This window comes from Salmo salar, chromosome ssa14, assembly GCF_905237065.1.
Source record: "Salmo salar chromosome ssa14, Ssal_v3.1, whole genome shotgun sequence".
Taxonomy (NCBI): domain Eukaryota; kingdom Metazoa; phylum Chordata; class Actinopteri; order Salmoniformes; family Salmonidae; genus Salmo; species Salmo salar.
Genome location: NC_059455.1, coordinates 57,906,970 through 57,916,744, shown reverse-complemented (window position 1 = coordinate 57,916,744; position 9,775 = coordinate 57,906,970).

Genomic DNA, 9,775 nt, shown 5'->3' with positions numbered 1-9,775 from the left:
TCTTGATCCCATGACTTGTTTTGACGTGTTTTGACTGACGTCACATCTATGCTAATATGGCAAAATTCTAGCTAGCTGTAGCAATGCATCTGAGACAACAAGTGCTTATCGTGCAACTTTATTTATGTTTTCAATAAACATTGGAGACAAAATTATAGTTATATATACGTTATCAACAATCTAAGCCAATGATTCTGCCCCTTTGAAGCACGTGTATCGTTTTCGAGAAGTTGTCAGCTAATCCATCTATAGAGCCACACAGTGGACTCGTTAAGTAAATATGACATTATTTATTCATCAATGCCACAAACCTGGGACATCGAAGAGCACCATATGAACTATTATTACTATCCGAGAGCGCACAGATTCTTCTTCTTTTCCATTTGTCACGTATGCTCCCTTTCCGGCGCTCGAGGTCGCCAGTCTGCTTATCCTCTATGGGACCGGCGGGACGAATTCGTCCCACCTACGTAAAAGCCAGTTGAATCCTGTGGCGCGATTTTCAAAACCTTTGAAATGCTATTACTTCAATTTCTCAAACATATGACTATTTTACAGCTATTTAAAGACAAGACTCTCGTTAATCTAACCACACTGTCCGATTTCAAAAAGGCTTTACAACGAAAGCAAAACATTAGATTATGTCAGCAGAGTACACAGCCAGAAATAATCAGACACCCATTTTTCAAGCTAGCATATAATGTCACAAAAACCCAGAAGACAGCTAAATGCAGCACTAACCTTTGATGATCTTCATCAGATGACACACCTAGGACATTATGTTATACAAAACATGCATTTTTTGTTCAATCAAGTTCATATTTATATCAAAAAACAGCTTTTTACATTAGCATGTGACGTTCAGAAAAAGCATACCCCCCGCAAACTTCCGGTGAATTTACTAACAATTTACTAAATTACTCACGATAAACGTTCACAAAAAGCATAACAATTATTTTAAGAATTATAGATACATTACTCCTCTATGCACTCGATATGTCCGATTTTAAAATAGCTTTTCGGATGAAGCACATTTTGCAATATTCTGAGTAGATAGCCCGGCATCACAGGGCTAGCTATTTAGACACCCGGCAAGTTTAGCCTTCACCAAAATCCCATTTACTATAACAAAAATGGTCTTACCTTTCCTGTTCTTCGTCAGAATGCACTCCCAGGACTTCTACTTCAATAACAAATGTTGCTTTGGTCCCAAATAATCCATCGTTATATCCAAACAGCGTCGTTTTGTTCGTGCGTCCCAGACACTATCCGAAAGGGTAAATAACGGTCGTGCGCATGGCGCATTTCGTGACAAAAAAAATCTAAATATTCCATTACCGTACTTCGAAGCATGTCAACCGCTGTTTAAAATCAATTTTTATGCCATTATTCTCGTAGAAAAGCGATAATATTCCGACCGGGAATCTGCAATTAGCTAAACAGCCGAAGGAAAATACTGCACGGGGTCGAATCGGGCACGCGCCTAATTCCATTGTCCTCTGATGGGCCACTTGGAAAAGGCGATAATGTGTTTCAGCCTGAGGCTGCCTCGTCATCGTTCAGGTTTTTCCCGGGCTCTGAGAGCCTATTGGAGCCCTAGGAAATGTCACGTTACAGCTAAGATCCTGACTCTTCAATACAGAGAAGCAAGAACAACAACACCTTGTCAGACAGGCCACTTCCTGCATGAAACCTTCTCAGGTTTTTGCCTGCCATAGGAGTTCTGTTATACTCACAGACACCATTCAAACAGTTTTAGAAACTTTAGGGTGTTTTCTATCCAAAGCCAATAATTATATGCATATTCTAGTTACTGGGCAGGAGTCGTAACCAGATTAAATCGGGTACGTTTTTTATCCGGATGTGCCGAGCGGAAATGGAGGAAAACTCGCCTCCCTGCGGACCTGGCATCCTTTCACTCCCTCCTCTCTACATTTTCCTCTTCTGTCTCTGCTGCTAAAGCCACTTTCTACCACTCTAAACTCCAAGCATCTGCCTCTAACCCTAGGAAGCTCTTTGCTACCTTCTCCTCCCTCCTTAATCCTCCTCCCCCTCCCCCCCCCTCCTCCCTCTCTGCGGATGACTTCGTCAACCATTTTGAAAAGAAGGTTGACGACATCCGATCCTCGTTTGCTAAGTCAAACGACACTGCTGGTCCTGCTCACACTGCCCTACCCTGTGCTTTGACCTCTTTCTCCCCTCTCTCTCCAGATGAACTCTCGCGTCTTGTGACGGCCGGCCGCCCAACAACCTGCCCACTTGACCCTATCCCCTCCTCTCTTCTCCAGACCATTTCCGGAGACCTTCTCCCCTACCTCACCTCGCTCATCAACGCATCCTTGACCGCTGGCTACGTCCCTTCCGTCTTCAAGAGAGCGAGAGTTGCACCCCTTCTGAAAAAACCTACACTCGATCCCTCCGATGTCAACAACTACAGGCCAGTATCCCTTCTTTCCTTTCTCTCCAAAACTCTTGAACGCGCCGTGCTTGGCCAGCTCTCTTGCTATCTCTCTCAGAATGACCTTCTTGATCCTAATCAGTCAGGTTTCAAGACTGGGCATTCAACTGAGACTGCTCTTCTCTGTGTCACGGAGGCTCTCCGCACTGCTAAAGCTAACTCTCTCTCCTCTGCTCTCATCCTTCTAGACCTATCTGCTGCCTTTGATACCGTGAACCATCAGATCCTCCTCTCCACCCTCTCCGAGCTGGGCATCTCCGGCACCGCGCACGCTTGGATTGCGTCCTACCTGACAGGTCGCTCCTACCAGGTGGCGTGGCGAGAATCTGTCTCCGCACCACGTGCTCTCACCACTGGTGTCCCCCAGGGCTCTGTTCTTGGCCCACTCCTATTCTCGCTATACACCAAGTCACTTGGCTCTGTCATATCCTCACATGGTCTCTCATATCATTGCTATGCAGACGACACACAATTAATCTTCTCCTTTCCCCCTTCTGACAACCAGGTGGCGAATCGCATCTCTGCATGTCTGGCAGACATATCAGTGTGGATGACGGATCACCACCTCAAGCTGAACCTCGGCAAGACGGAGCTGCTCTTCCTCCCGGGGAAGGACTGCCCGTTCCATGATCTCGCCATCACGGTTGACAACTCCCTTGTGTCCTCCTCCCAGAGTGCTAAGAGCCTTGGCGTGACCCTGGACAACACCCTGTCGTTCTCCACCAACATCAAGGCGGTGACCCGATCCTGTAGGTTCATGCTCTACAACATTCGCAGAGTACGACCCTGCCTCACACAGGAAGCGGCGCAGGTCCTAATCCAGGCACTTGTCATCTCCCGTCTGGATTACTGCAACTCGCTGTTGGCTGGGCTCCCTGCCTGTGCCATTAAACCCCTACAACTCATCCAGAACGCCGCAGCCCGTCTGGTGTTCAACCTTCCCAAGTTCTCTCACGTCACCCCGCTCCTCCGCTCTCTCCACTGGCTTCCAGTCGAAGCTCGCATCCGCTACAAGACCATGGTGCTTGCCTACGGAGCTGTGAGGGGAACGGCACCTCCGTACCTTCAGGCTCTGATCAGGCCCTACACCCAAACAAGGGCACTCCGTTCATCCACCTCTGGCCTGCTCGCCTCCCTACCTCTGAGGAAGCACAGTTCCCGCTCAGCCCAGTCAAAACTGTTCGCTGCTCTGGCACCCCAATGGTGGAACAAGCTCCCTCACGACGCCAGGACAGCGGAGTCAATCACCACCTTCCGGAGACACCTGAAACCCCACCTCTTCAAGGAATACCTGGGATAGGATAAAGTAATCCTTCTAACCCCCCCCCTTAAAAGATATAGATGTACTATTGTAAAGTGGTTGTTCCACTGGATATTATAGGTGAATGCACCAATTTGTAAGTCGCTCTGGATAAGAGCGTCTGCTAAATGACTAAAATGTAAAATGTAAAATGTGAAAATACTGCCCCCTAGCCCAAAGAAGTTATTATTACACACACCTGTCACCATCATTACGCGCACCAGCACCTCATCAGACTCACCTGGACTCCATCACCTTCCTGATTATCTTCCCTATATCTGTCACTCCCTTTGGTTCTTTCCCTAGGTGTTGTCATGACGTTGGCCTCTTTGAGTACAGGGAGGACAGTTGACCCCCTCCCCCCCTTGCACCATCCCCCAACCTACCTCCCCCCACCCAGGCCCTGTGTGAAAGGGTTGTAAAACTCTAAGAGGAGAATCTCTTGCCACATGGCCCATAGAGAGACACCGGAAATTCTTCCAACTCACAGAATTGGGGAGCCAAGCGACATTTGTGTTCTGGAGAAGGTATGGAAGACTGGTGAAGAATCCAGCTACGAACTGGTCCGCTTGGTACAATTTTGTGATACTCAGAAGAGACAATATAGCCATATTACCATAAAACTGTTTATATAATAGCCTCAGCGATGAGACTTGCATCCACATGGTTGTATAAAATGTATTAATAAGGATAAAGCTATTTGTAATACATTGAGATGCTATGTACTGATGTTAATGTGATAGAATTGTATTTCTGTACCAAGCTTAACTCAGTCATCGGCACGCCCCCAGGGACACAGACAGGACCAGGCGCCATGTGACAAGCCTGTTCTATGTTCACTATAAAACTATACCCTGATCTACTTTCTTCAGACCAGGCCTCCACTCCATTGCGAGTTGGCCAATAGGTTTGACCATCCAATCCATCTACTGAAAGTGAACCATACCACGTGGTTAACTTTTAGACTATTGATATCGACAGAATAAGAACAAGTCTTTGATATTAATTAATAGTCTGCTGCTAGAAATTATATCATTGAACGCGAAGACCGACGAAACAACCATTCTATAACGACATTAATGAATGTCGCTTTGAAAGATCCATTCTAACCGAGAGAGAGAGAGAGAGAGAGAGAGAGAACGCGGACAAAACTCTCCAACAGAACGACGCTCCAACAAGGATCCCGACGACACACTGAGCGTAAATATATATTGATTGCAATTGTTCCCAAATGAGTGAGCGTTCATGTGCAAAGGATTAGCATGTCAATTGTTAATATTAATGAACTCTGTGGATCTCCTCAGCTGAACTTTTATGACCCATTGTTGAACAAGACACCAGCCATGCCTGTTAGCCACTAGGGCACATTACTCTACCAATTCTTTGTGATGATAATTACTGTTTGTATACTTTCTGTGAATTACTTAGTTTAGTAAATAAATGATTTTAAGACAATTGATGTATGGATGACTCTTAGTAAAGACTGGGTTCGTGCAGATACAACAATTTACGACGTTTGGAATGAGACTGGACGCGAGGTAAAATACACCATTTAAACCAGAAGATAATCGGCCTATACTATAATATAATATATAGTGTTATAATATAGGAAAGTTATATTAGGAAAATTATAACTTTGTAATCTGAATATTTTCCTTGGTGCCCCGATCTCCTAGTTAATTACAATTAAACGATTAATCAGTTTGATCGCGTGATAATAATTACAGGGAGTTAATTGATAAACATGTCTTCAGTTTAATGGTACCCCAAAGACACAACAGTGTTATTGACTATGTTTCTGACTATGTTCATTTATTTATTAAATACACTCCCTGAACTTGCTTCCTGACTCCCAGCGTACAAGTTACACCATTTTAGGAATTAGACAGCACAAATAAAACAAAATATTAAACAGCATATTTATATTTTTTGGTGGGTAAGTTACAAATGGAGAAACAATTGGATGCGTAAGGTAGGTTTAATATGAAATACTAGGCCAACTCCATTAGAATGTCGACTGGTTTACGTGCTGCTGTGCGGTTTGTTGCTAACCTTACTTTGCTACCTGCCAACTTTGCGGTTTTTACTTTTTAATTATGTTTTATATTTAAAGAAATTTCCTAGCTCAACTTTTTTCATTTAACTTTTTCACCCCGGACGCTTTATCTGGACGTGGTTCGTCAGGAACTCCACCAGCCGAAGCGAAGTAGTAACATTAACATTATGCCTTCTAATTGCAGTCGCTGTACTCATAATATACAGGAGAACGATCGCCTTATGGTGAGGATAGCCCTGCTGCAAGCCCAGCTTCAGACGCATCGTTAGGCAAGGGTAATTTAAGTGTAGGAAAGGATGAAACAGCGTCTGTGCCACCAATAAGTACAGATAGTAGTATAAATCCCCTCGCACAGTCCCCGCAGTCGGACAATTTTCTCATAGCTTCTGGAAGGAAATGCTGTAGGAATGCTCAACTGGTGTTGCTCATTCAGCCGACAGAAACTTTCAACCAGTTCTCCCCATTAAGCAAAGGGTCGTAGTCAGAGGCCGAGCCTTCTCTGGGCTCTCCTCCTCCCGTTACGGGGTCTGAGACGCCGAAGCCTCCCACCAATAGCTCTGACAAATTGAAAACCCTAGTCATTGCTGACTCCGCAGTATTAGACTTAAAACGAATCATCCAGCGATCATACACTGTTTACCAGGGGGCAGGGCTACCAACGTTAAGGCTAATCTGAAGATGGTGCTGGCTAAGGCTAAAACTGGCGAGTGTAGAGAGTATAGGGATATTGTTATCCACGTCGCCACCAATGATGTTAGGATGAAACAGTCAGAGATCACCAAGCGCAACATAGCTTCAGCGTGTAAATCAGCTAGAAAGATGTGTCGGCATCGAGTAATTGTCTCTGGCCCCCTCCCAGTTAGGGGGAGTGATGAGCTCTACAGCAGTCTCACAACTCAATCGCTGGTAGAAATACGTTTTCTGCCCCTCCCAAAAGATAATTGGCCCTCTTTCTGGGACTCACCCACAAACAGGACCAAGTCTGGCCTGCTGAGGAGTGACGGACTCCATCCTCGATGAAGGGGTGCTCTCATCTTATCTACGAACATAGACCGGGCTCTAACTCCCCTAGCTCCACAATGAGATGGCTGTTAGCCAGCCTGCCAGCTTAGTGGAGTCTGCCACTAGCACAGTCAGTGTAGTCAGCTCAGCTATCCCCATTGAGACCGTGTCTGTGCCTCAATCTAGGTTGGGCAAAACTAAACATGGCGGTGTTCGCCTTAGCAATCTCCCTGGAATAAAGACCTCCTCCATTCCTGTCATTATTGAAAGAGACTGTGATATCTCACATCTCAAAATAGGGCTACTTAATGTTAGATCCCTCACTTCCAAGGCAGTTATAGTCAGTGAACTAATCACTGATCAGAATCTTGATGTGATTGGCCGGACTGAAACATGGCTTAAGCCTGATGAACAGGCCTCTTGGGCCATATACAGCGTTCCTCACCGAGTTCCCTGAATTCCTATCAGACCTTGTGGTCATGGGAGATAATATTCACATTTTTGGTGTCTTTAATATTCACATGGAAAAGTCCACAGACCCACTCCATAAGTCTTTTGGAGCCATCATCAACTCAGTGGGTTTTGTCCAGCATGTCTCCGGACCTACTCACTGCCGCAGTCATACTCTGGACCTAGTTTTGACCCGTGGAATAAATGTTGTGGATCGTAATGTTTTTACTGATAATCCTGGACTATCGGACCACCATTTTATTATGTTTTCAATCGCAACAAATAATCTGCTCAGACACCAACCAAGGATCATCAAAAGCTGTGCTATAAATTCTCGGACAACCCAAAGATTCCTAGATGCCCTTCCAGACTCCCTCCACCTACCCAAGGATGTCAGAGTACAAAAATCTGTTAACCACCTAACTGAGGAACTCAAATTAATCTTGAGTAATACCCGAGATGCAGTCGCACCCCATTTGTCATAAGAAACTAGCTCCCTGGTATACAGAAAATACCCGAGCTCTGAAGCAAGCTTCCAGAAAATTGTAATGGAAATGGCGCTACACGAAACTGGAAGTCTTCCGACTAGCTTGGAAAGACAGTGCAGCGCAGTATCGAAGAGCCCTCACTGCTGCTCGATCATCCTATTTTCCCAACTTAATTGAAGAAAATAAGAACAATCCAAAATGTATTTTTTATACTGTCGCAAAGCTAACTAAAAAGCAGCATTCCCCAAGAGAGGATGATTTTCACTTCAGCAGTGATAAATTCATGAACTTCTTTGACAAAAAGATCATGATCATTAGAAAGCAAATTACAGACTCCTCTTTAAATCTGCGTATTCCTCCAAAGCTCAGTTGTCCTGAGTCTGCACAACACTGCCAGGACCTAGAATCAAGTGAGATATACTCAAGTTTTTTAATACTATATCACTTGACACATTGATGAAAATAATCATTGCCTCTAAATCTTCAATCTGCATACTGGACCCAATTCCAACTAAACTACTGAAAGAGCTGCTTCCTGTGCTTAGTCTCCTATGTTGAACTTAATAAACGGCTCACTATCCACCAGATGTGTACCAAACTAACTAAAAGTGGCAATAATAAAGCCTCTCTTGAAAAAGCCAAACCTTGACCCCGAAAATATAAAAACTATCGGCCTATATCGAATCTCCCATTCCTCTCAAAAACAATTGAAAAAGCTGTTGCGCAGCAACTCACTGCCTTCCTGAAGACAAACAATGTATACAAAACGCTTCAGTCTGGTTTTAGACCCCATCATAGCACTGAGACTGCACTTGTGAAGGTGATAAATTACCTTTTAATGGCGTCAGACCGAGGCTCTGCATCTGTCCTCCTGCTCCTAGATCTTAATGCTGCTTTTGATACCATCGATCACCACATTCTTTTGGAGAGATTGGAAACCCAAATTGGTCTACACGGACAACTTCTGGCCTGGTTTAGATCTTATCTGTCGGAAAGATATCAGTTTGTCTCTGTAGATGGTTTGTCCTATGACAAATCAACTGTAAATGTTGGTGTTCCTCAAGGCTCCGTTTTAGGACCACTATTGTTTTCACTGTATATTTTACCTCTTGGTGATGTCATTCGGAAACATAATGTTAACTTTCACTGCTATGCGGATGACACACAACTGTACATTTCAATGAAACATGGTGAAGCCCCAAAATTGCCCTCTCTGGAAGCCTGTGTTTCAGACATAAGGAAGTGGATGGCGGCAAATTTTCTACTTTTAAACTCAGACAAAACAGAGATGCTAGTTCTAGGTCCCAAGAAACAAAGAGATCTTCTGTTGAATCTGACAATTAATCTTGATGGTTGCACAGTCGTCTCAAATAAAACTGTAAAGAACCTTGGCATTACTCTGGACTCTGATCTCTCTTTTGACGAACATATCAAGACTGTTTCAAGGACAGCTTCTTTCCATCTACGTAACATGCAAAATCTGAAACTTTCTGTCCAAAAATGACTTCTAGGTTTGTCACTTCTTGGTTAGACTACTGCAATGCTCTACTTTCCGGCTACCCGGATAAAGCACTAAATAAACTTCAGTTGGTGCTAAACACGGCTGCTAGAATCTTGACTAGAACCCCAAAATTTGATCATATTACTCCAGTGCTAGCCTCTCTACACTGGCTTCCTGTTAAGGCTAGGGCTGATTTCAAGGCTTTACTGCTAACCTACAAAGCATTACATGGGCTTGCTCCTACCTACAGTGGGGGAAAAAAGTATTTGATCCCCTGCTGATTTTGTACGTTTGCCCACTTACAAAGAAATGATCAGTCTATAATTTTAATTGTAGGTTTATTTGAACAGTGAGAGACAGAATAACAACAAAAAAATCCAGAAAACGCATGTCAAAAATGTTATTAAATTATTTGCATTTTAATGAGGGAAATAAGTATTTGACCCCTCTGCAAAACATGACTTAGTACTTGGTGGCAAAACCCTTGTTGGCAATCACAGAGGTCAGACGTTTCTTGTAG